Source organism: Podarcis vaucheri, assembly GCF_965113315.1.
Source record: "Podarcis vaucheri genome assembly, chromosome: 9".
NCBI classification, from domain to species: Eukaryota; Metazoa; Chordata; class Lepidosauria; order Squamata; family Lacertidae; genus Podarcis; species Podarcis vaucheri.
In genome coordinates, this window is record NC_138767.1 from 53,589,815 (window position 1) to 53,616,373 (window position 26,559).

A 26,559-nucleotide genomic window follows, 5' to 3' on the forward strand; every position below is an offset into this window, starting at 1 on the left:
AAGAGCTGCAGATGATAAACGGAACGGGATCGTGACACCAAAGCAGAAGGGCAGGGAAGAAAATAGTGAGGAAAATGTTGAGCTTGAAGGTCAGCGTGGTGCAGGACTTGGGGCTGAAGTCTAGAGCTCCATTCAGCAGAATGAGCAGGCAGACCCCCAGGCTAGCTCAGTCAGTAGAGAACGAGACTCTTAATCTCAGGGTAGTGGGTTTGAGCCCCACTTTGGGGGAAATGTTCCTGTACTGCAGGGGGTTGGATTAGATGACCCTCATGGTCCCTTCAAACTCTACAATTCTATGATTTTATGATACACGTTGCCATCTAAAGAGCTCCACCTTTCTTGTCAAAGAAATGGGAAAGAAAAGCACCCTCACCTCCCCCAAAATGTAAGGAAGTAATAAAATTTCATTTTATATTTGTGCATTAAGAAGCAAAGTACTGTGATATGGTTGGGGGTTGGCCTGGATGATACCTATGGGCCGCAACCAAGCCTGTGATCATAGTAGGGGAAACCTGCCAAACTGGTCAAGCCAGTTCCTTCGTTAAGATAATGGCCTTAGTCAGGCCTGTAAGTGCCTTATGCCCTGTGATTTAAAGAGTGGGCCGTGTTGCCATAGAGACAATGGGCGAGCCTCCCTTGCTCCCCCCTCCCCGTGTCACCTGGCTGGAAGTGACATCATCTTGTAAGCAAGAGAACAGGAGACAGGGCTGGTCTGTGTGCTTAGTGAAGACTGGAAGCTGGAAAGGCAGAGAAGCTTCTTGCACACTGGGTTGAATTCCAGTGGCTACGGGGAACCCTGCTTCCCCTAGAAACCTAATGGGGGAAAGCAAGATCTGTCGAAGTGTTCATTCTGTGAGTCCTTCCATTTTATGCTTGGGTTATATACACAGTGGTACCTTGGTACTTGAATGGCTTGGCTCCCGAACAAATCGGCTTCCAAACGCCACAAACCCAAAATTAAGTGTTCCGGTTTGCAAACGTTTTTCAGAAGCCGAACATCTGACGTGCCTTCTGCGGCTTCCGATTGAGTGCAGGAAGCTTTCCTGCAGCCAATCGGAAGCCGTGTCTTAGTTTTCAAACCGCTTTAGGAGTCAAACCGACTCCCGGAACAGATTACATTTGAGAACCAAGGTACGACTATATGTGTACATTAAACCAGACATCCTAAAGACTCCACATTCTCCATTGACCTTCATTCCAAGGAAGCCTAACTCTGGTTATGCTTAAAAAGACCTATCTATTCTTTCATAGATGTTTCTAGTTTCATGTCTTTTGCTACTATGTTTCTGGCAGGGGTCCCTACTTGAATAAAATATTGGGGGGCAGGTAAGCCCTGTCCCACATAATCAATCATATTGTGGGAATGTTCTGGGGTGCAGGAGAGGATATATTGACTAATTATATCCTTATCCAACTTGTGCTAACAAGTTCCCAAAATATCAGCAGAGTTTATAGACATTCCCCTTTAAGTTCGCAACGGTAACGTGTGCACAGGTTCGCTAGAACCTCTATAATAATTACTCTGGTAATTTCCCCTTTGTTCCCTCTTAAAATACAAGACACAACACAGTCTTTATAAAAGTATAAAAGAGTTTACTCACGATCTGTTCACAATATGATCCCAGACGGCAGACAGGCTTAAAAAGGTAAAATACACTTAGAATCTATCTTATAGGAAGATAGCCCTCTCCTCTCTTGGCTGAGAGCCAAGAGGGCATCCTGCTTCTTCGAAAGGTGATGGCAGAGAGAGAGAGATGGCTGCCTGCCCTGTGCTTTTCTCATTACCTGCACAGGTGAGGCCACACCCACCTCTGGTCACATGCGGAGGAAGTCCATCCCCAGGAAGTTTACCTGTTTGCTGGACAGACATCCCTCCCCTTGTTGTAACATGTACACTCTAGGAATGTTGTCATTGACTGCTCCTGTGTTTACATCCCACATACCCCTTCTCAGGCAATACAACATATACAAAACATAAACAACTTTATTCAACCACCCAGAGTCCCAGCTTGACACGTAGATTCTGGAAACTCTCTCTTGGTAGGGGTTTCATCAGGATGTCAGCAGTCATCTCTTGGGTGCTGCAGTAGGATAGTTCCACAAGTCCATCCTGGATCATCTGGCGTATGTAGTGGTATTTAACTCCAATGTGTTTTGTTCTGGCCAGGAACTTCTCACTCTGCGTCAGCTTCAGGCAACTTTGATTGTCCTCTAGCAAGCTGACAGGCCCTTTTCTCACCAACCCAAAGTCCTTTATGAGTTGATCAAGCCAGGCGATCTCTCTGCAGGCTTCTGTTGCTGCAACGTATTCTGATTCTGTGGAAGATAATGCTACACAGCTCTGTTTATAACTGCCCCATGAAACAGGTCCATCCCCAAACATGAAAACATGACCACTTGTTGATTTATAGTCAGCATTATCCCCGGCCCAATCCGCATCAGTATACCCAACCAACTTAGGGTCTCTGACGGCTGGTAACCTTAATTTACAATTCATGGTACTCTTCAAATATCGCACCACCCTCTTTACACCTGCCCAATCATGCTCAGTGGGAGAATTCACTTTTCTGCTAAGAATCCCCACAGCATTAGCTAAGTCAGGTCTACATGTGGTAACTAAATACAAAAGTTTACCAATCGCCGACCTGTAGTCATTGTTGTCTGGCAACTGCTTCGAATCCTGCTGATTCTTCAGGAAGTCAGTAGCCATCGGTGTAGCAACTGGATGTGCGTCTTGCATCTGCATGTGCTCAATTAGCTCGTGGATCTTTTGTCTTTGGCTGAGAAGAAATGAGCCATCCTCTTCTCTTTCCACCTGGATCCCGAGGTAATACTGGAGATCTCCTAGCTCCTTGACCTCCACCTCCTTGCTAAGGTGTTTTACTATCTGTGTATAGTCTCTCTCACTTGCTGTGGCAATAATCAGGTCATCAACAAATGCTAGGATATATGAGAATTGTCCATTATTTGACTTACTGTACAAGCACTTGTCAGCGTCGCCTTGCTTGTACCCAAGTTGCGTCAACATTTTATGCAACTTCTGGTTCCAGGCTCTGGCAGCCTGTTTAAGTCCATAAAGTCCTCTCTGCAGTTTGCACACTAGATGTGCCTCATGTGGTTTTACAAAACCCTTGGGTTGCTTCATGTAAATTTCCTCTGAAATCTGCCCATGTAGAAAAGTGGTAGCAATGTCTATGTGTTTCACCCTCATTTTCTTGGAGGCTGCAATGCTTAAAAGCATTCTTACACTGCTGTACCTCACAGTTGGTGCAAAAACTTCATCATAGTCTTCACCAAAACGCTGTGAAAATCCCTGTGCCACAAGTCTAGCTTTGTAGCGCTGCACTTCTCCTTCTGACCCCTTCTTAACCTTGAAAACCCATTTACTGCCAATGGCCTTCTTACCGGGAGGCAGCTCAGTGAGTGTCCAGGTCTTGTTCTGATGCAGTGCATCCATCTCCTCCTGCGCGGCCTTCCTCCAGAGACTGGCTTCTGCAGCTGGCATCTCCTGTATCTCTTCCCAAGTGGAAGGTTCCTGTGGAAACGCCGACCCTGCAAGGTAGGACAACCGTACTGGTGGGACACCTTTGTTGGTTCTGGATGAGCGTCTGACTTCTGGTTCTGCGACCGCATCAGCTTCCTCATCCTCCTCCAACGCAGGCATGTCCCCATCTGAGTCCTCATCTTCGTCTCTGGTGCCGCCAGGGTTCTGGTCCTCTGCGTCTTCTGGTGCATCGCCTGTAGGGGGCGCTGTAACACTTGAAGGCAGATAATTACTTTGTGGGGTCTCAAAAGGGAAATATACAAACTCTTGAGTCCTTTCCAACTCATCTGAAGAATCCACAACAGTGTTCTTAGTGTCTACTTTTCCATATTCATCAAAATAAACCGCATGGTATGCATTCGTCTTACCAGTTTGTAAGTCCATAATTCTGTATCCTTTGCCTCCAGAAGCATATCCCACAAGGATACCTGCTTTTGCCCTGGAGTCAAGCTTGTGTCTGTGTTCCTTGGGCACGTGGAAGTAACACGGACTTCCAAACACACGTATGTGCGACAGATTGGGAGCTTTCCCATGCCAAAGTTCAAATGGTGTGCGCTCTGCACCTTTAGTTGGCAGTCTATTCTGCAAATAGACCGACGTGTACACTCCTTCGGCCCACAGCTTGTGTGGCAAACGTGCATCCTTTAGCATGCACCTTGTCATGTCCATAATGGACCTAAACTTTCTCTCAGCTATGGCATTCTGCTGTGGTGTGTAAGGAATTGTGGTTACATGTGCAATTCCTTCCTTGGCCAGGAGAGCCTGCATTTCATTTGAGCAGTACTCACCTCCATTGTCGCTCATTAACACAGCTGGAGCTCTCTGGAATTTGTTCTTGACCATGGCAATGTATTCCTGGAGCTTCTCCACTGTTTCACTCTTCTCTTTGAGGAAATATACAACACAAAATCTTGAAAAGTCATCCAGAAATATTAAAATATATCTATTCTTTCCCAGTGAGGGAACATTCATGGGTCCACATATGTCAGTGTGCACTATGTCAAGCACTTTGTTGCTTCTTTGTTCTGCACAACGTGGAAACGAAGGTTTTATAGCCTTCTCAGTAATACAGCTTATGCACTTTGCTGGAGCTTTGTTGCTCTGCTTTACCTGCAAACCTCTTACAAGATTTCTTTTCTGTAGATCCACAATGACGCTGGCGTCCCTGTGTCCTAGCCTTCTGTGCCACAGGTCCAGATCTGCTTCATCCTTCTGGCTGGAATGTGCCACTTTTGCAGACTGGTTCTCTGAAAGATCAAGCTCATATACACCATTTATTAGCTTTGCTTGAGCAAACACTTTGCCATTTCTAGTCACTTTACATTCTTCATTTCCAAATGTCACCTGGAAACCTTTCTTGTCCAAAGTGGACACGCTGATTAAATTGCAGGTCAGCTCTGGAACGTACAAAACTCTAGAGATTGTGTTCTCAATGCATTCATTGTTTATATTGCATTTCAGGCTCATGGAACCTGCACCTTTTGCTTTAACAATGTTGCCATCTGCAATCTCAATTTCAGATCCTTCTTCATCATTTATTTCATTAATCTCATTAAAATAGTCCTTTTTATATGAAAAATGCGAACTGGCACCTGAATCTAAAATCCATTTGTTACGTTTATTTTCACGATTCTGGACAGCTAAGTTCCTTTCTTGCAGTAACCATGTGCATTCACATTTCCCCTTCTTTTCCCCTTTTGGCTGAAAGGGGTGGGGTTTCTTTGCTTTAGGAGCTCTGCAGTTCTTTGCAATGTGTCCTTCTTTGTTACAATTGAAGCAAATCACCTTCTTAGGCATCTCTTTGGACTTTGTACATTGCCTAGATGCATAACTGCTGTCCTTGCTTCTAGCATTTCTCACTGGAGATTCAGCTCTATCTCTGCATTCTTCCTTTAAATAACCAATCAGGTCTTTAAAAGTCAGACCTTGTCTATGAGCCATCAAACTTACAAATGCGCTAAAGCGTGGTCCAAGTGATGATAACAAAAATGCTATCTTTGTATCTTCATCAAAAGCTTTGGGAGTCAGATCAATTCTTTGAATAATCTCAGTAAACTTGTTGATGTGCTCTGTGAATTCCTCTTTTGAATTCATCCTCAATCTGGTTAATTTACACACCAAGTTTCTGAAGCTGTTTATGCTAGATTCTCCATACACACGCTCAATATCTCTTAAGATTTGAGATGCATCATCTGTACTATTTATTAATGATAGCTGCTCATCACGAAGTCCACTCAAAATTATGTGTCTAGCTTCGCTGTTCATGCGTTTCCAAGCACTTATTTTGGCTAAATCTTCCTCAGACGATCCTGTAGGCTGAGGCTTTAAAGCTTCCAAAATATGCTTATAATCTAAACATGCTATCAAGCGCTGCTTCCAGTGCATGAAATTGTACTCATTCATCACAGGCATTCCTAGCTTTGCATCACTATCAAAAGCTGCTCTAGCCATCTTAAAATCCAAAATTTGAAAATTCTTCAAAATTTCAAAAATTTCTCAAAATTTTAAAATCAAAAATCTCAAAAATCTCAAAATACAAAACAATTCTTCACTGCCTTGGGTCACTGTGAACTCTGAGGGAAGGGGGGGTTGCTTAATCCCCACTGCACAATGGAACAAAGGACCATGTGCTTACCAGGAAGTTAACTCAGAAAAATACTACTCAACTCAAAATCACAATCCAATGCAATCCTTCAAAAATACGCAGAAATATGCAATACTGGGCCCATAACCCTTTGTGGGAATGTTCTGGGGTGCAGGAGAGGATATATTGACTAATTATATCCTTATCCAACTTGTGCTAACAAGTTCCCAAAATATCAGCAGAGTTTATAGACATTCCCCTTTAAGTTCGCAACGGTAACGTGTGCACAGGTTCGCTAGAACCTCTATAATAATTACTCTGGTAATTTCCCCTTTGTTCCCTCTTAAAATACAAGACACAACACAGTCTTTATAAAAGTATAAAAGAGTTTACTCACGATCTGTTCACAATATGATCCCAGACGGCAGACAGGCTTAAAAAGGTAAAATACACTTAGAATCTATCTTATAGGAAGATAGCCCTCTCCTCTCTTGGCTGAGAGCCAAGAGGGCATCCTGCTTCTTCGAAAGGTGATGGCAGAGAGAGAGAGATGGCTGCCTGCCCTGTGCTTTTCTCATTACCTGCACAGGTGAGGCCACACCCACCTCTGGTCACATGCGGAGGAAGTCCGTCCCCAGGAAGTTTACCTGTTTGCTGGACAGACATCCCTCCCCTTGTTGTAACATGTACACTCTAGGAATGTTGTCATTGACTGTTCCTGTGTTTACATCCCACACATATGACACAGCACACAGACACCATTTGAATGGCAATGCCCATTAACTTGGGGGGGGGGTCCAGCCCTCTCAAATATTTTATTGGTGGTGGTGGTGGTGGTGGTGGTGTGTGTGTGAAGAGATCTCAGGCCCTAGGTTTCAGGTCTGAAATGGGGCCCATATTTGGGCCAATATAGGACTTTCAAAACAAAGGGCTTTTTCCACAGTGTCTGTGTGCTTTGACTGCAGAAAACATGATATTTCTCAAACCTGTTTCTCCCGTCCTCCCCCACTTTATCCATCATGTATTTTGATTCACACATTATTCTGGTGCTTTGCTAATACCCAGAGGAAACATGCTGGAGAAAACGTCTCAATAACCCAAGAAAAATTTAATAACAGTAGTGTGGGTGGTTGATTAATGTTTCATGTTTACTCCAAACTATTCTGGTATAAAGTCAGTTTATATAAATCCATATTTCTTCATTTTTTATTGTGATTAAGTTTCTTTCTTTCTTTCTTTCTTTCTTTCTTTCTTTCTTTCTTTCTTTTACTTTCACAGAATACACAGTTTATTGTAATCTGTGGGCTCCCAGAAAAATCCCCCAGTCTTATATTTTTAACTGAGATTAGGGCCTTACTGATAGGTGTTGGAACTAGAAGCTCATATCTGCTTTTTAACAGTGGCAGAGAAAGTGACTCCTTATCTGACTTCATGGGAGGTATTTTCTCAGCTTTCAACTCAAGCAAAGGGGTTCAGGAAAAACAAGGTTTCTCTGTCTCCTGGCAGCAGTTCCAATGAACAGCATGGAGCATTATGGAGAGTTTACAGTGTATATGGGTTTTTGTTCAGGTGTGTGGCTGTGTATATTGAGAGGTGGGCAAATAAAACTTAAGGGGAATCAAGGCAGTTGTAGTGAAACAGATGCATTGATTCTGAGTAATGTAAGCTCAAGAAGCGCTTCTACCTATGAATCTGCAAGGTTAAAGTCAGCTCTGGATAATATTTCACAGCACAATCCTATACTTGTCTAATCAGATGCAAGCTCCCTTGAGTTTTCAGTGGGGCTTACCCTCGTGGAAACTGGGTACAGGATTGCAACCTTAGAGCACTTTACATGAAAAGGTCTCAGGTTCCCAGAATGTCCAATCAAAAGCATCAAGGAATGGGGAAAGACTTGACACCTTAGAGAGCCACATTGCAAGTCAGAGTAGACAAAGCTGGCCTGGATGGACCAATAATCTGACCTGGTATAAGGTAGTTTCCCTACGTTCCTGTGTACATAGATGAGCAACATATGAAAGCATGGAACATGTTGGCTTGCTGAAATGTTGCAGTTTTGATTATAAATCAAAGCAGGGCACCAATGCTATGCCCAGCTTCCTTGCAGTATTTTGGGATCCCTCTGGCATCATTGCTCCTGTCAAGCATAGGAAGGGAAGGCAGGCACGATTCACAGGTTCTCAGGGTGTTCCTGGCAATACTTCAACTCTGTCATGCTCCCAATGGCCCCAGAGGGGATCCAGTTTCAGAAATGGGCTTGGGGGAGGGATTTTATTTTCTGATTTTTTTTTGGGGGGGGGAACTATCTCATCCCTGAACTGAATCTATAGGAGATTGCCGACAACCATCACATCGCCTACATCTGGGCCATGCTTCTAACCCCCATTTCAACAGCTGTCATTATTGTTGTTGCACAGGTGACATTCCCAAACATGGATGGCATAGCTGTGCTGTGTGAGGAGACTCAACAGTTCCATCAGGGTATAATATTAGACTCCAGTAAGCCTCATGTGCTGTTGTTTAGCTCATGGACTGTGAACAGCAAGATATCCCTTCACTGTCGTTTGCTAGCACTTGGAAGAGGCTGCAGTAGCAAAGCAGGTGGAAAGGGACATCTCTGATGTCCCCTTCCTAGTCCATTGATGTGATCTTTCTGGTGGTACCAGAGACAGTACTGAGCATATATAGTATAGGATCAGGCTGTTAGATACCCCCCCCCAAGTTATTGATACTGTGGAAATGTGACAAATATCTAGAAATTATTTTACACCAACCCTATGGTCTTCTTTCTTCTTTTTCTCCCACAAGTGGTCTGCTTTAATCACAAATTCATCAAGGAACAATTCTACAGAATGAAATAGTAATGAGTTTTAAAGCACACGAGGAAATTGCACAATATTCCAAAGTATTTATTGGAAAATACCTTTGAGATTTTCTCCTGCTCTGATGTCTGGTAACATTTAATCTCATCTCCATCTCTGCTAAAATATTCCCTCCTCATATTGTCTTCACTCACACAGGCTCTTTCCTAATTTCCTTTGTATTTTATTCTCAATGCAAGACTATTGTCTTCAATAGCAAAAAGAAAAATGGGTCATAAGAGGAAAGTTCTAATATCAAGAACAGACCTGCTAAATTACATCTAACTTAGTTTAACAGAAATAAGGGTCTACAGAACACCGTTGACTGTCTAGGGTAGATTTATTTTTATGTCTGCTTTCTCTCCCTAAAAGACAACATCTTCCTTCTCTGTTACCACTGTATCAGTTTAACCACATCCAGCCGAGATCTTCCAGATTGTTGTAAGGTGTCTGATGAAGCCCAAGATGGAATCTGTAGAAGGCAGACCATCTGTTGCTCTCTGTGATGCCTCAGCTAGAATCTTTGTTGATGTGCAACACAATCCTATGCATGTCTATTCTGAAGCAAATCTTATCAAGTTCAGTGGGAGTTATTTCCAGGTAGGTGCAGACAAATCCACTCACCTTCAGTCAACTTGGACATGGCAGATGGTGAAGGATCTACAGCAGCAATGTCAGAATCAACTGCTCACCACAACTTCTTGAATAATTTAGATCAGAGATGGGAGCAGATAGATCTGGATCTCAGGGGTGCTAACTTGAATAAAATATTGGGGGAGGGGGAAGGTAAGCCATGCCCCACATAATCACATACCATTTGAATGGCAATGCCCATCAACCTTTTTTGGGGGGCCCAGCCCCCTGAAATAGTTTATTGGTGGGGCCCAAGCCCCCTCAGCCCCTAGGAGTTGGCTCCTTGCAGGATCTACTGGTATATGTCTGAGTTATTTGCATTAAATCAGCAATGATATTGTCTCGCAATGTTTAGCAGCAACCACAAAATGACTCTTCCATTCTAAAACAGGCTGCTTGGGGTAGTGAGTAAATGAGTTTTTGTGTGGAACGATTGCGAACTCAGCCCACTTCTGGTATTCAAAACAAAACCCTGAGTTCAACAGCTTAATTCTAATTCCCTTTATATTCTAATAAGGTACAAATTAGATCCCACAAGCCTGAAGTGCACTGTCTCTCGATTTAGATCTGCTTTTCTTCCAAAGCTGTGGAAAGGGTGCTTGGAGGTTGCTACATGTCAATTGGATACTTATCTGTTGGGGAGGGGGAGTGCGTGTTAAGCCAGCTGAGTACACCTGACTGTACTTTTGGCTAAGATTGTGAATGCTCGTCTAAGGTAGGATAGGCTGTTGTAGCTTTTGAATGAAGCAGTAGTTCATTCATACATAGTTTTCAGATGTAGGCTGAGAAATATGAAATTGTAGCAAGAGAGGAGATGAATAACCAAAACTGATTTCATATTTCACACATGGCTGACTCCATTCACACGATCTCGTTGTGGGTGTCTGTTCCATGGTAAGAAGCAGGGCCAGACATTTTGATGCCTGAGGTGAACCACAAAATGGTGCCTGCCTCCACCTTCCCACCAGGAAGCAGGAGTGAGTGAAAATCTACATCAAGAGCAAGTGGTGAATAAAAATATACATTGGGAACAAGGTCTACACTGAGAACAATGGAGGATTAAAGCTCTACATGAGGAACAAGGGAGTAAATAAAGATCTACATCTGGGGCTTGGGGTGGGGGATCAAATTGGCCTTACCTGTCATTTGAAGTGGGAACCAAAGGTAGTTAAGGGGGGAACAGACCCGCTCTGAATCACTTTGTGTGGGTGCAGAGCCCAGGAGACCCCAGAGAGCACCCCTTGCCATTTCTTCCATAGGGGTGGTAGGAGGCTGCTGTAGAGGCAGCATTGGGAAAGGGAGCTGCTGAGGAGGTGGAGCATGCCACAGCTGCTGGTGCTACTGTGGCAGCAGCAGTGGGCAATTCATTCCTTGGAAACCAGACCTACCACCCAAGGCCACTGCCTCACCTTGCCTCTTGGATGGGTCGACCGGCTAAGACATTTTGCTGTCCAGTCAAGGTGCATAATACTAAACTAGTAAAGTTATTTTGGCACTTAAGGCACAAAATCTCACAAGTACCTCTCTCCCTGCCCCTGACTGGAAAAATACAACAATAATAAATCAAAGAGCTAAGAATTTTCTGTGCTTTGATGGCTCCAAGGTGACCACCTAATGGAAGGGCAAGTCCTTTTGGGTGGAAGGAGATATCAGAAAATGTATATTCTCTGTCAAATTGGGGGTTGAGGAGTCTCTACACTGGTCACACACACCCTTCCCCCGAAATGGTTGCCTGCCCTTTGGTAGAATCACCGAATCACCATCTTTGACATGTTCTCAGCGTGACAGCTCATAGTGTGACAATGTTGGGAACTAGCATATATATCTCTTAACACAATTATTTACAGTACTAACGTGCTTAGCTAGCAGGTGTTGGCAACTTGAAAGCATATCAAATAACACAGCAGTCAGCTGCACTTTGACCAGGTGAGGCCAGCTGTTAAGAGTTGACAGCTATTGCTGGTGCATAGCAGTAATCTGCATAGCTAGCACTTAATAGTTAGCTCGCATATTGGTAGCAACAACAGCAACCATAACTATTATTTTAAGTTTGTTTCCAGACTGGTTGCTCTTTCAGAATAGCTTACATGTGAAGCTCCTTTAGTGAGCATCCATTCTGGCTGGTTAGCACAAAGCTTATGCAGTGGGCAGACACTGTTGGGAGAAAGATTGGGGAAGTGTGACTTTGTTGATTTCTTTGTGGCTTTCAGTGCCATCAACCATGATACCCTTCAGGGGTGACTACCTGAGTTGGGTATCGGGAGGCAGTGGAAAACAGGAGTGCTTGGCGTGCTCTGGTCCATGGGGTCACGAAGAGTTGGACATGAAGTGTCGGATATGACTAAACGACTAAACAACAACTGATGTCAAAGTTGCCCACAGCCTCATTCCTTTTGCTCTTACTGCTTATTACACAGTACAGTGGTACCTTCGGGTTAAGTACTTAGTCCGTTCCGGAGGTCCGTTCTTAACCTGAAGCACCACTTTAGCTAATGGGTCCTCCTGCTGCTGCCGTGCTGCCGGAGCACAATTTCTGTTCTCATCCTGAAGCAAAGTTCTTAACCCAAGGTACTATTTCTGGGTTAGTGGAGTCTGTAACCTGAAGCGTATGTAACCTGAAGTGTATGTAACCTGAGGTACCACTGTATAACAATAACAACAATTTCCCCATCACCTTTCTATTCACAAAAGGTCAATGTTTAAAAAGTGGGTTTGTTGTGCTGGAACTTTAATCCATTTTAATTGCACACACCTACATTCTGGTATCTGACAGTCTGGAGGTGACTTTGAAATTGCAATTGCTTCCCCACATCTCAGTGACTATAGTAGAATCACAGAATCACAGAATTGTAGAGTTGGAAAGGACCCTGTGGATCATCTAGCCAAGAATGCAGGAATCCTGCCCACAGCCATACCTGGTTGGGCTTGAATCACCAACCTTCTGGTTAACAGCTCCATGCACGGACTCACTGCGCCACTTGGAGGGAATTGTTTTGTTAGTATTGTTTTATGTGTGCATACATCCCACTATGTTCCTCCCGCACTACTTTGTGGGAGACGAAGGGACAATTTTGAGCAGCCTACTTCATAATGCCTTTTTCCTTTAAAACAAACCAACAGGTTTTTGTTTTTGTTTAAATGTGTACTAACATGCTTTTAAAAACTTAGATGCTATTGTGCAATGGCTTTAGATCATTTTTAAAGGTAGGCTAAAATGTTTCAGTGCTAATTAAAAGACTGGAAAAAAAAAACAGTGCTAAAATGACAGCAATTGGAAAGTAAGCATGATTTTTTAATGTCAGTGTTAAAAACAAAATGCCTTTTCATGTAAGCGCCACTGCATGAATATTTCAAAAAGTTAAAAATATAAAGATGAAAATGCTAGTCTGAACACAAAACAAGATGGCTGATTAAAAGTAATAATTCATTTGCTAATAAAATGTCACGGGGGGGGGGGGAGATGTGCCAAAGTAGATGAAGGGCAATTGGTTCGTCTGCCTGATATGTCACTGTCTATGTCCTTAAGTGCAGATGTTGTTAGTCCTGCTCTTTATCAAAGACTAAAGAGCAGGACTAACAACATCTGCACTTAAGGAAACCACACTAGTATTCTTTCAACAATAACAACAAACATCAGGAGTTCTGTAGTCTGAAAAAAGGCAGTAAAACCGCAGGATAACAGTGATTTGATGGTAACATTATGTAGCTACCCTATAAAAGGTGGTCAAAGCAATAGTGGTTAAGTGTCTACCCAGCCTGGCAAATGTAGGATTGCTCTGCAGCTATGAAGACACAGGCAACGACTTAAACTGGTGGTGCACAGTTTCCTTCAGTGAAACACAACTCAAATCTGAGTACTTTGACTTGTTTGAGCATTATGATACTGAATGGAAAGCAAATAAAGAGGTATTAAAAAAGAAGTGGGTTCTCCAGATTAGAAACTTCATATGAAGGCAATCCATGTTGCATGAGAGAAGTGCATTCTGGGGAAACATGGAAGTCGCTTTCAAGGTGCCCTTTCTTCCTTTTGGAGGTTGGGTTTTATTTTATTTTTAATGGACACCTTTGAGTAATTCTTCCAAGGCTTAGGCAACAACCAGACAGAAACATAATTAGCAAGCCATTGTTCTTTTCCACTGTTCTCCTTTAGGTTAAAATCCTGAAATATTTTTAGTAACAAGTGCATATAACTTATCTGACACTAAGCAAAACTGTCATGGTATAATTATATGCCAGTGCACTCTGCTATTAAAGAAGCACTATGTTTTACCACGGTAACCCTGCAATTAGTGAGTTGATATCCTGCTGCATGGGTTCAAAGAGATGCATTAGCATGTAAACCATGTCTTGCCAGGCACTCGGCTCATCCGCCCCTCCCAAACTTTCCACAAACTCTAAGCCAAGGGAAAGGAAGATTCTGCTGACAGATTAATATACAAAAATGTGTGCACTGTTATTCAATTATCATTGTTTATTTCATGGTGGCTCTTATTTGCTCTTCTTACCATACTTCTTTTGGAGGAGGGGAAGTTTCAGTGCTTCTTTTCTTCTTCAGTGTTGCTCAATGATATGTCCACAAGTCAAGGACTCGCTTAAGTATGAGTATGATGCAGGGGTAGCCAACATGGTGCCATCCAGATCTTGTGGGCTACCATTCCCATCAGTCCTAGCCAACATGAACAGGAATGATGGCAGATGTAGTCCAAAACACCTAAAGGGGAACATATTTGTGACACCTGCCTTAATGGAATCTCCAGGTTTGGAGGCAGCACACCACCGATGGAAAGTCAGTGGCAGACCTTGGGATCTCAAATTTCAGTGCCACCCTGTGCAATGCCAAAATGTGGAGCTCAAGATTCTCTGCTTCCCATTTTATCCTTACAACAACCCTGTGAGCCAGTGTGGTGTAGTGGTTAAGAGCAGTAGATTTGTAATCTGGGGAACTGGGTTCAATTCCCCGCTCCTCCACATGCAGCTGCTGGGTGACCTTGGGCCAGTCACACTTCTCTGAAGTCTCTCAGCCTCACTCACCTCACAGAGTGTTTGTTGTGGGGGAGGAAGGGAAAGGAGAATGTTAGCCGCTTTGAGACTCCTTCGGGTAGTGATAAAGCGGGATATCAAATCCAGTTCACACAGCTACAGTTCCCAATAGACTTAACAAAGAACATTTCAAGCCTAATACTCTATCCACTCTACCACACCACACTTTAGTCCTGATTTTAGCGAAGCACCATGGGTTCTGCATAAGAGAGTAGTAAACCCATAGGAAAGTTGGCTCTTTGGTCTGAACACTTGGAAAGCCTAATAGCAAATCCCGATAGAATCTATGGTAAATATGCAGGGCAACGTGCCACGTTTTGCTTCGCCACTGATGCAAAAGGGATGTGCACTTAAAATATATTTTAAATATAATACATCAAAAGAACCAACAGCTTTGATCTTGGCTATAATTGATGCCACATGAAGAAAATGTAATTCATACACATGTTTGGTACTTAGTTTTGCTGTAAACAAATGATAAATTACAACACGTAAGTAGCTCTCGGTTCCTTGAGAGTAGAAAAACACAGGCACCTATAGTTAAGTTGCTAGGGAGAAAGGCTTTAATATATAGTATAAGACATGATGCTACAGTGCTTATGTATTGATCCTCCTTATTTGATCGCCCTCTTGGGGAACTGTAACAATCTAGCTAGGTAGTCATGGGCAACTAGCCACACATAACAAATAGTGGCGCTAGAGGGAGTTGTTCTCCTACTCCAAGATGGACGGATGGATGGATAGATACATAGAGAACAATTGGGGATAATTTCAGTATTTGCAGTTTAATGAACTACCTAATAAATACATCTATTTTATAAAAATAAAAAAAATTATTACAGTGGTGCCTCGCAAGATGAAATTAATTCGTTCCGCAAGTCTCTTCGTCTTGCGAGTTTTTTGTCTTGCGAAGCATGGTTTCCCATAGGAATGCATTGAAAATCAATTAATGCGTTCCTATGGAGACTGCCTTCAGACCAGGTCCGGGGACAGTCTGTCCCCGGACCTCTTCTGAAGGCAGGCCGGGGGGAGAACGGCAAGCTCAGGGGACAGAGGTGAAGGGGCAGCGCTCCTTCGCCTCTTTCCTCGAACCTCTTCTGTAGGCAGGCGGGGGGAGAACGGCTTTTCTTCCCACCGCCAGCCTTCAGAAGGCTGTTCTGAAGGCTGGGGGTGGGAAGAAAAGCCCTTCTCCCCCCACCGGACTTCAAAAGAGCTTCGGGAAGTCCGGCGGGGGGCCAAGGGATTCCCTTGAAGTCCGGCTGTCCCAGAGATTTCCCTATGGGCTTTCGTCTTGCGAAGCAAGCCCATAGGGAAATTCGTTTTGCGAAGCGCCTCCAAAATGGAAAACCCTTTCGTCTAGTGGGTTTTCCGTCTTGCGAGGCGTTCATCTTGCGGGGTACCACTGTATTTAAGCAAGGACACATACTTCGATGGTGTATAATAACAAATAATGAAAGAAAGAAAATGCCACTGAATGAAAATTAATAATAATAATTTATTATTTATACCCCACCCATCTGGCCGTGTTTCCCCCGCCACTCTGGGCGGCTTCCAACAGAATATTAAAATACAATAGTCTATTAAACATTAAACATACACAAAAATGGGTCAATTTATTCAAAAACCCTGGACAATTTTATTAGTAATAATATTATTGGTGTTGGGAGCAGGGTATTTTATATATAAATATTAGGATGTTGTCCTTGAGGTCTTCTGATATTCTCACTTATGGCTGAAAACTTGTTGTTTAGTCGTTTAGTCGTGTCCAACTCTTCGTGACCCCATGGACCAGAGCACGCCAGGCACTTCTGTCTTCCACTGCCTCCCGCAGTTTGGTCAAACTCATGCTGGTAGCTTTGCGAACACCATCCAACCATCTCGTCCTCTGTCGTCCCCTTCTCCTTCTGCCCTCCATCTTTCCCAACATCAGGGTCTTTTCCAGGGAGTCTTCTCTTCTCATGAGATGGCCAAAGTATTGGAGCCTCAGCTTCAGCATCTGTCCTTCCAGTGAGCACTCAGGGCTAATTTCCTTAAGAATGGATGCGTTTGATCTTCTTGCAGTCCATGGGACTCTCAAGAGTCTCCTCCAGCACCATAGTTCAAAAGCATCAATTCTTCGGCGATCAACCAAAAATATGCAATATTTTTCTTTACAGCATTGGACTTTCCTTTCGTTTCCAGGCATAGTTTCTCTGAGTTATTCAAGCCCCTTCACCACGGCAAGGCAGTGATCCATGAAGGGGTGAAAACTTATTAAAACTTATTAAGAGTTGTAAACATTAGTACATTTTTCAGGAGGCACCTAATTTGTTGTTCTCAAACCAATATGCAAACTGAAAGACAGCTAGTCTTTGAAATTTGCACTTCTCCAAATTTTGCAGTGTAGTTCTTCAACCATGCAACATGCACAAGAATGCATGCATTAGGGGTATGAAAATGCATATGTTAGTGAAGATAACATGCAAAGATGCATCATATAGGGGAAATAATATGTATATTCATCAAAACTGCAAACCAAGATGTGTTTATTATGAGAAATTTGCACTAAAATGCTGACTAAATTCCATGAGGATTTTTTTTTTGGGGAGGGCTTATGTGCTGCAACAATGTGGAGAACTGAATTTAAGACCTGGAAAATGAGAAACCAAGAAAAACCAAAACTGACAGATTCATCCATCCTTAAGTACTATTTCTGTACTTTGCAAAGAACAAGAGGACAGGTCCCTGCCCCATAGGGCTTCCAATAACTAAACATAGATATAAAGGAAACAACAGAGGATGGGGAAGGACTTGAAAGCAAGGATAACCAAAGGAATACTATGTGACTATTGCAGTTACATATAGTTTTACAGTAGTGTATTGTTCAGCCTGGACACTGAAGTCCAGCTCTGAGGACCTTCTCACTGTGAGAAGTGAAGTTACAGGGAACCAGGCAGAGGGCCTTCTCAGCAGTGGTGCCCTCCCTGTGGAACACCTTCCCATTTAGGTGCCAAGGAAATAAAGAACTATACAACTTTTAGAAGACATCTGAAGACAGCCCTGTATTGGGAAGATTTTAATATTTGACAATTTACTATGTTTTTATGTGTGCTGTAAGCGTCCCACAGTGGCTGGGGAAACCTAGCCAGATGGGCAGAGTATAAACAATAAAATTATTATTAGGTAAAGGTAAAGGTACCCCTGCCCGAACGGGCCAGTCTTGACAGACTCTGGGGTTTGTGCGCCCATCTCACTCAAGAGGCCGGGGGCCAGCGCTGTCCGGAGACACTTCCGGGTCACGTGGCCAGCGTGACAAAGCTGCATCTGGCGAGCCAGCGCAGCACACGGAACGCCGTTTACCTTCCCGCTGGTAAGCGGTACCTATTTATCTACTTGCACCCGGGGGTGCTTTCGAACTGCTAGGTTGGCAGGCGCTGGGACCGAGCAGCGGGAGCGCACCCCGCTGCGGGGATTCGAACCGCCGACCTTTCGATCGGCAAGCCCTAGGCGCTGAGGCTTTTACCCACAGCGCCACCCGCGTCCCAGGGAAGTAATAGTACCACACTATTCTGCCTTGGTCAAATCACACCTGGAGTGCTGTGTCTAGTTATGGGTGCCACAATTTAAGAAGGATATTGACAAGCTAGAAAGTATGCAGAGGAGGGTGACCAAGATGATCAATGGTCTGGAAACCAATTGAGGAATGGTTGAGGGAGCAGGCTTTGTTTAGCTAGGACCCAAAACCAATGGCTTCAAGGTATTAGTGTGCAGCAACCAAACTATTTTTTTTCAGAGGTATAATAGGGTCAAGATCCCATCTAGACCCCTTGCAGCATCTCCAGAGGAGCTACTGAGGCAGCTTCCAGTGCATAGAGAAGGACAGATATACACCATGGGTCAGCAAACTTTCAGCAGGGGGTTGGTCCACTGTCCCTCAGACCTCGTGGGGGGCTGAACTATATTTGGAAAAATAATAATGAATGAATTCCTATGCCCCACAAATAACCCAGAGATGCATTTTAAATAAAAGGACACATTCTACTCATGTAAAAACACGCTGATTCCCACACCGTCCATGGGCCAGATTTAGAAGCCGATTGGGCCGGATCCAGCCCCTGGGCCTTAGTTTGCCTACCCATGATATACACTATACATTTAAAGCACAGCACACATCTAAAGCCAATGACTTTCCCCAAAGAATCCTGGTAACTGTTTCCCCTGCCCAGCACCCTTAACAAACTACCTTTCCCAGGATTCGTTGATGGGAATTCATGTGCTTTAAATGTGTGTTGACTGTATATGGTGTGGATTAGCCCCAAGCCTTTAGCTTAAATCACTGCTGCCATCCATATGATTGGGCTGTTTGAAGTCTGCTAATTCAGTCACCAGGAAAGAAGTGTTCATGCACAAAAACATTTGCTTTGCCTGTTTGTTTTTCACTGCTCTGTTTCAACCAAATGATAAATAGCAATCAATACTGGGACTAGACACATGTGTTGTAGAAGGCAACAATGAGTAAAAACTTAAAACTGTCAGAAGTATTACTGGAAGAGCGGGTGTAGGCTGAACATTGCTTAGATAATCTATTTGGCAAATAAAAGCACCGATCCAGTCCTTCTGAAGACAGAATACATTTATCCAAAATGGGACTGATTCCCAAAGAACTTGGAAAGGGAAAACAAGATGGAAATTTAATGGATAATTAATTTGCAATGGACCATTTCGCCAGCATTTAAATTATTAAAAGCTTACACGGTGCTTTGAAGATATACCGCACTATATAATTGCCATGTATTACCTTTATTTTTTATTAGGCTTGCCTTCGTTCTCTCTTTTCCCTGAAGGAATTGTGCAAGGATTTTTTACCTTCCCAACAGGAAGTATATATGGGTCCTTTAAGTAGTGAAATACTGTAATTGCTTTATAATTCTGGAAGTGGAGCTACGCAATTATAAAACAATCCCGAGCTGGGCAGGAAAGGGAAAAAAGGCTCAGTCAAATTAACACATGACATGCCATTACAATGTACAGTGAAATAAAAATAGATCAAACGTGTTTTGAAGGAGTAGATACATTCAAATACATTTTGTAGATGAGGGGGGGAAAGAGAGGGGGGAGTTCTTAGTATTTATTTTATCTGGAATGGCTGGCGGAGCGAGGCGGCACCTTGGTGCCCTACTCCCAACAGCCGTGTCACTGCCACTTGCCGTGAGGGTACAGAGGTGGAGCAGGGCAGCGATGAGGTCAGTGTGGCACTGCTGCAGAGGCAGGAGTGCATCTGAACCACCATGTTCGTGCCACCACTCTGCCCCACCCTGTACCATCACAGTATTTGTTATCTAAATGAAATACAGGAAATAGAAAGTGCAGAAATATGCATGGGCACAGCACAGATTCAGCTCCAGCCTAGAATGTTGTGGCTTTATGAGAACCCCCCAAATCTAGTTTCATCAATGCATTTCTAAAACAGCCTTACTAGAAAAATTAACCAATAAACTGAAACTGACACGGGGACAAACAGAAGAAGACGCCTTCACCCTGGTATGGCTCCCCTTTATCACATACACAGCCCAACAAGACAATGACAACAATCCACCAACAGCATACAAATCAATATGGCTAACCTGATCCAAAACACCCACCCATCCCACTCACTCATGAAAACAAAGATCACCACAGCCAATCACAAGCAAACAAGGCCAACCCCAACCTCTCTCACCATCAAAGGAACACAAGTGAACAGCAGAGAACCTGCACAAGCAACGCTGACACCAAACCCTACATACATTAAGCAAAATAGAAACATCGCCACCCAACCCCCACCCCCACCCACTTCCACCCCCTCCACCCCTCTCCCCCTTTTCTTCCTAATGTCTCAACAAATGAAACTGATTTGTAAAAATGTTACATGGAAAGAATACAAGAGACAGACATTAAAAAATTAATAATAATCAATGCATTTCTACAGTAAGCTCGGCGTATTCATGTCTTGCCAAGTGTGGTTTATTACCCACCAAGACCTTTATCAGAGAATATCAGTATAGTACTGTGGATTGGAATGTGGAAAGCCCCGATTAGTGAGTGGTGAAGGTCATGGGATAGCCTTGGCAATAGCATTGTTTCCCAGCCTCTCCCTGCCTCACAGCTTTGTTCTGAGGCTAAAATATTTGTTAATCTTGGAATCAGTTAATCTTTCTGTTAATCAATTCCCCATTTTTCTGCCTGAAATGCAATATGAAATGAAACACGATTGCCCCAATTTATTGTTTTGTAATCTCATCTGTTACCTCTAGGAATCAGTTTTCAACCCTAGAAGACCAGTACAAGACGCAACTCATAATTTCATTACATGAAAATATGAATACGTATCTTTCTTGGAGGTTAATTTCTCAGATATAATGATAATTAGTTGATGTCAAAGGCCCCTAAGCAAGGGACCCTCTGAACCAAACTGAAAAGCTATAATGTACTCTTCATAATAAAGGCTACTTGATTTCATGTACAGCTTTACCTTCCTTTAAACTGAGCCCACATTTATTCTCCCCAATCCCTCAATAGCCCCAGATGTTTCTTTCCCCTCCTCTATCATAAGCTGAAGACTCTGAAGATGGAGCTTCTTATGCCATGATAATGTTAAGTTCACCCCACTTATCTGAGAAGTGAGAGATGTCAGTGTTGCAGTGCTTGACGAGGCTCAATTTCCCTTTGGAAAGAAGCCACAGAAGGCATGTGACATTTTGTAACATATGAGTTTATTGGTACATACAGAGATAGTGCATGGGTGAAAGAACATTCCAGATCTGCAGCCTGTTGTCAGATCCCTAGAGAGACGCAGCCAGCTGTTGGCAGAGCCCAAACTCAGCTTTCTGTGTCCTCCTTACTTTGCCTTAGTCCCATTCTTCACAGGTGGGCACATCCCCTTTCAGATATTTTCCCCGCCTGTCAGAAGACAAGGAAGATCCTCTAACAATTAGTTCCCATGGAAACACATCACCTGTAGTTTCCCTAACAAAAGGTATGTGTGACAGCTAGAGGGGGCCTACAGCAATATTTCAATAGTCTATTAACTCTCTGCTACACAGATTCCTCCCAGTCTTACAACAATGCTTTGCTGCAATGCACTAGCCTTGAACCAGGGCAGTGCTGGTGCATTTGGAGGAAGAGCAAGTTTGTTTCAGTGGCAGTGTTTCATACACATGAATGACTGCATGGAAAGAAGGGTTACGGAGTGTATCCCTCACCCAACACCTTTCAGCCTCTCCATTTATCAATGGGTATATCCAGGGCAATGGCAAAGGAAGGGATTGCCCTAGGATTTTGTGACCGCAGTGGCTCACAGAATTCAATGTCACCTGTTGTACCTTGGAACACCTTTAAAATTCTCTTGAAGATGCAGCTGGGTCTAAACAGGACCCAATATTTCTGAATGGGACTGGGCATTTTGTTCACCAGTGCTTTATCAGCTGCACTGCTTCTCAGTCATTTTCCAAGCTCAACCTTGAAAGCCTCCAGTGGCTTGGAATCAGGATACCTGAAAGGCAGCCTTCTTCCATATACAGTGGTACCTCAGGTTAAGAACCTAATTCATTCTGCAGGTCCGTTCTTAACCTGAAACTGTTCTTAATCTGAGGTACCACTTTAGCTAATGGGGCCTCCCGCTGCTGCTGTGCTGCCGCCACACAATTTCTGTTCTCATCCTGAAGCAAAGTTCTTAACCCGAGGTACTATTTCTGGGTTAGCGGAGTCTGTAACCTGAAGCATCTGTAACCCGAGGTACCACTTTATACCTATTTGGACCATCCTCTTCAGGTCCCTTCTCTGGGGTTTATTTTTCTGCTAGAGGCAATGAACTTTTTTTAAAGGCTGCCCTTTGTCGTGTTTGCTCTCTGTATTTTGATCATATTGTATATTAGGCTCAAATCCTGGGAGACCCACTTTGATGCTGGAGAAGAGCTCTGGCATCAGAGAGGGAGGCCCAGCACCCGCTCTGACACCACTAGCTCCTCCGAAGGGCTGGCCTAAGCAGTGCTAGAAGGTAAAAAACAGGAGCATGTTGGAGGTGTCAAGGAAGCAGCTGAGATCCAAAGGATCCCAGGCCCTCCTGGTCCCCTGGCAGGCTCCCAAACTGGGAGAGAATTCAGACATGCTTTTGAGGAGGCGTAAACAACATGGTGCCCTCCAGTATTGTGGGCTACAACTCCCACCATCCTTGACCATGGTGACCAGGGATGGTGGGAGTTGGAATCCAACAACATTTGGAGGACACCAGATTAGCTCTCCCTGCTTTTGAACGTGTGTCAATCTCTCCCTCCTCTTTCCCACCCATTGATTCCATGAGATGGGGAATGGGGGCAGGGCAGGAGAGAGCTCAGATGGCTTTAAAAGAGAATTAGACAAATCCATGGATTATAAAGAAATCAGTGAGGACCAACTCTAATGCACTGCCTCCACTCTTGAAGGCAATTGTTGGCATCTGCCTGTCCTGAGAGACAATGGAGTGCGCCTTCGAAGGTGAAGCCAAACTGCTGCGTTAGCAGCACCAAAATCACCTTCCTTGGGCAAAGCCTGGGCCGTATGTATGGAGGTCCTGGGCTGCTCAGACAACAAGACCCCTCTCTCAGCCTCACTAATGTAGTCCAAAGGAAAGCAGAGCAATATGTTTGGCACCAGCTGGGCTGCAGGAGTTGCTGGAAGAAGGCCATCCAACCGTCTTAGGGATTCCACTCCGGATTTGTGTAGGCTCTACTTCTTAGCATTTTCTTCTCACGAAGGTATCCTGCAAGGCAGCAGAGGTTTAGAACCAGAGTTTTCCTTCTTCTAGATTGGCTGCCTTCCCAGGTTGACAAGCCTCAGAAGGAGCATGGCGTGTCCCCCACCAGAGGTACTATGCCTCCCCTAATACTCCCCTAACACCCAGATGTAACATGCACCTGAATGTCAGTTGCTAGCATTCCCTGGTGGGGAGAGGGCAATTGCTTGTGGGCTTCCCATGGGCAAGATGCTGGAACAGATAGCCTTTGTCCTGCTCCAGAAGGCTGCTCTTACATTCTAGGGAAATGGAAGTTTCTACAGCTGGACATGAATGTAAGAATGCAGAGCATTCCTCTGCTCACAGTTTTCCTAGAGCCTGGTGGAATACTGGATAAGGTGGTAGAGCCACCTCTACACACACACACACACACACACACACACACACACACACAGATTGCACCTTTAGTGATGTATTTCATTCTTTGTTTTGCCAACCTTTTCCCTACCTCTTCAGGATATATTGGCACATCAAACCAAAGCAGCACATTATAAATAAGTTGTGCCCATATTGTTTACCATCATTATTCTTTATACCGCTGACACCATTATTATAATTTATGGTCTTCTTGACCAGCTTCAGCCCAGCCTTTCATTTATCCTCGCCCCTAAAATCACCCTAAGCATGTAATGTCACCGCTGAAAGAATGACTTGACAAATGCTTCCAGGCACAGCTCTGGATCATTGTTTCATAAGTCACATTTTAATATAGTTATAAAGTGGGTTTCTTTCATTAGAAAGAACAGGTGACAGTTCCCTAGCAGCAGTAATAATGTTAGAGGTTTCGGAAGCCAGAACAAACACATACATGCTAACCTGGTAGTAACTGCGTCAATATCTAAAAGACATTGAAACAGAAATGAGCATTTTAATTTTGTTTTTTTGTAGTTCAGATTTCAGTTTATATCTTTATTTCTGAAGACAGGTGTGATTATTTCTTTTTTTTTAACTGTCAATATAACAGAAGGGGTGGGAAGGAAAGAAACAATATCAGCTTGCATTAACAATAAGAATGATATTCAGAAAATAAGAAAGTCCTTCAGAAAAAGGTAAGAATAAGCTATGAATTCTAATTTGAAAATATGCATTGCTATAAGCCATCCATATGTCCAAAGAGGTATTCAAGTGAGATTGATTATTATAATTGTAGTGGTTAGAGGGTTAGACAAGGACATGAGAGACCAGGGTTCAAATCCCCACTAAGCCATAAAACTCACAGTGTGATCTTGGACAAGTCTCAGTCTCTCAGACTAACTTATCTCACAGGGTTATTGTGGGAATAAAAGGGAGAGGGGGAAGAACCTTGTACACCACCTTGAGATCCTTGGAGGGCCGGTGAGATATAAATGAAGTAATGTCATAAATTAAAAATATTCATTAAATTGTGGAAAGATCAGTAAGAGCTTTAAACCATTGAATAATGCAAGGTGGATGTTTCCCTCTATTGTTGTCCATCTGCCAGTCTTTCTGCATGTCATAGGAATTTAGTGTAGAAGTTTATGAACATCCACAAATACCAAGGATTTCTCCCCAAACAATTTCTGACCAAAAAAGGAGACACCAGAGGACATGCCATGGCCTGATTTGCTGCTTGATTCTATCTGCAGAGGGGTCACTGGAGCGATAAGCAAGTTCTGCTCAAGTACTTTTGCTTTGAAAGACACAGGAAAAAGCCTCACGGACCTGTACTTCACTAATGCAACTCCTAATTATTCCAACATGATTTATGTCTCCTCCCATTTGCTTTGCCATCTTGATTGGGGATAGATTTCATGCCACCGAGAAGCTAGAATGGCTTCGATCTTGGCAAGTGCTCTGTACAGAAAAAAAGCAATTGTTTTTGTAAAAGAAAAGAAAGACTCGGAACTTAATTTGTTCATAAGTCTATCGTTCTAGCCAAAGGCCATGACAAATCTGCAGCAAGAGTATTAATATAACAATACAGAACGTACATCTGTAAAATTAGCCAACAGTCATGATGTAAGAGAGAAAAGATACCAACAAGCTCAAATCTAGATTGATTTCGAATCACACAAAAAAACTTACAGCGATTTTATCTAACTCCTTTTTCCTGACTTTTTTCCTCTTGGATCTAGTGCACAGAGGGCCCTCTTTGTGTTATGAAGCTATAATTGTCTGTCAAAAGAAACTGAACTATTTCTGCTGGAGTGTACCTGCTTGCTTGTACGAACAAAGGTTTCAGAAAGTAATCTCCTGGGTCTCTATAAAAGGGGCAGGCTAACAGATAATGAGTGATGTCTTCCAGTTGAGGTTGACCACAACTACAAAGTCTGTCTGTGTACAGTACCTTGTTATAGAGTAAGTTTACCAGACAGCCCTGTTTCCTGGAGACAGTCCCCAGATTTACAAATCAGTCCCCATATAAAATCCATTGAAGCTGAAAAGTGTCCTAGATTCATTGAAAAAAATCTGGTAACCTTATTATAGAGGCCATCCAAAACTGCGATGGGCATCACTTGGAAACACAGCTCAATAAAGGCACTCCCCCCAGAAACTGATGAAAGTTGGGATGGATAACCAGATCTAGAATGCTCTGCAGAACTTAATTTGTGCTGGGGCCATTAGGATCCAGGGCTTGGGTCAGCACCTGGCAACTTGGGGCTGCTGCCAGGGCCCCAGCCACCATTGTAGTTTCATGGGCCCAAGTGAAAGATAGGTGAAGAGGCAGGTTGCAATAGGGAATGGGAGGTACTGTCAGGAATGAACCAGCCCCAAGCAAAGGTTTGCAGCCAGCTGTAGAAAGCAGCCAGGAACAGGGAAGATTTGATGTTAGTCAGACAGGGGAGAGCCAGCAGCTGCAGACTTTGGCTCTTCCTGACCTTGACGGGCAGGCTGATAAGGCAGGAGCTGAGAGCAGCCTAGAAGATAGTCAAAGCTCGCTGGAAGCACAATCAGGCAAAAACAAACTCAGAGACAGATTATCAGACCCGGAAGAGGTTGGAGCTGACCCAATAAGTCCTAGGAATCGGCGAATGGGAGGGCTGCTAGATAAGAAGCAAAATAAGCGATGTAAGGGTCATAAGTTCAATATCTGCTGGAGACGCCGGAAGGAATCTTCAGAAGAGTCATCTTGAGTAATGATGCCAGA

The 26,559-nt window shown here is 43.6% G+C and overlaps 1 long non-coding RNA gene across 1 annotated transcript in view; it reads left to right on the plus strand.

The window, feature by feature from the left end:
• Positions 1-815: 815 nt before the first annotated feature.
• The window catches only part of LOC309540964, a 56,172-nt gene continuing 30,428 nt past the window's right edge, over positions 816-26,559 (plus strand). The window contains exons 1-2 of the long non-coding RNA XR_014223584.1: positions 816-852; positions 9,396-9,589. This is a non-coding gene — a long non-coding RNA (uncharacterized lncRNA). The remainder of the gene's footprint in view (positions 853-9,395; positions 9,590-26,559) is intronic.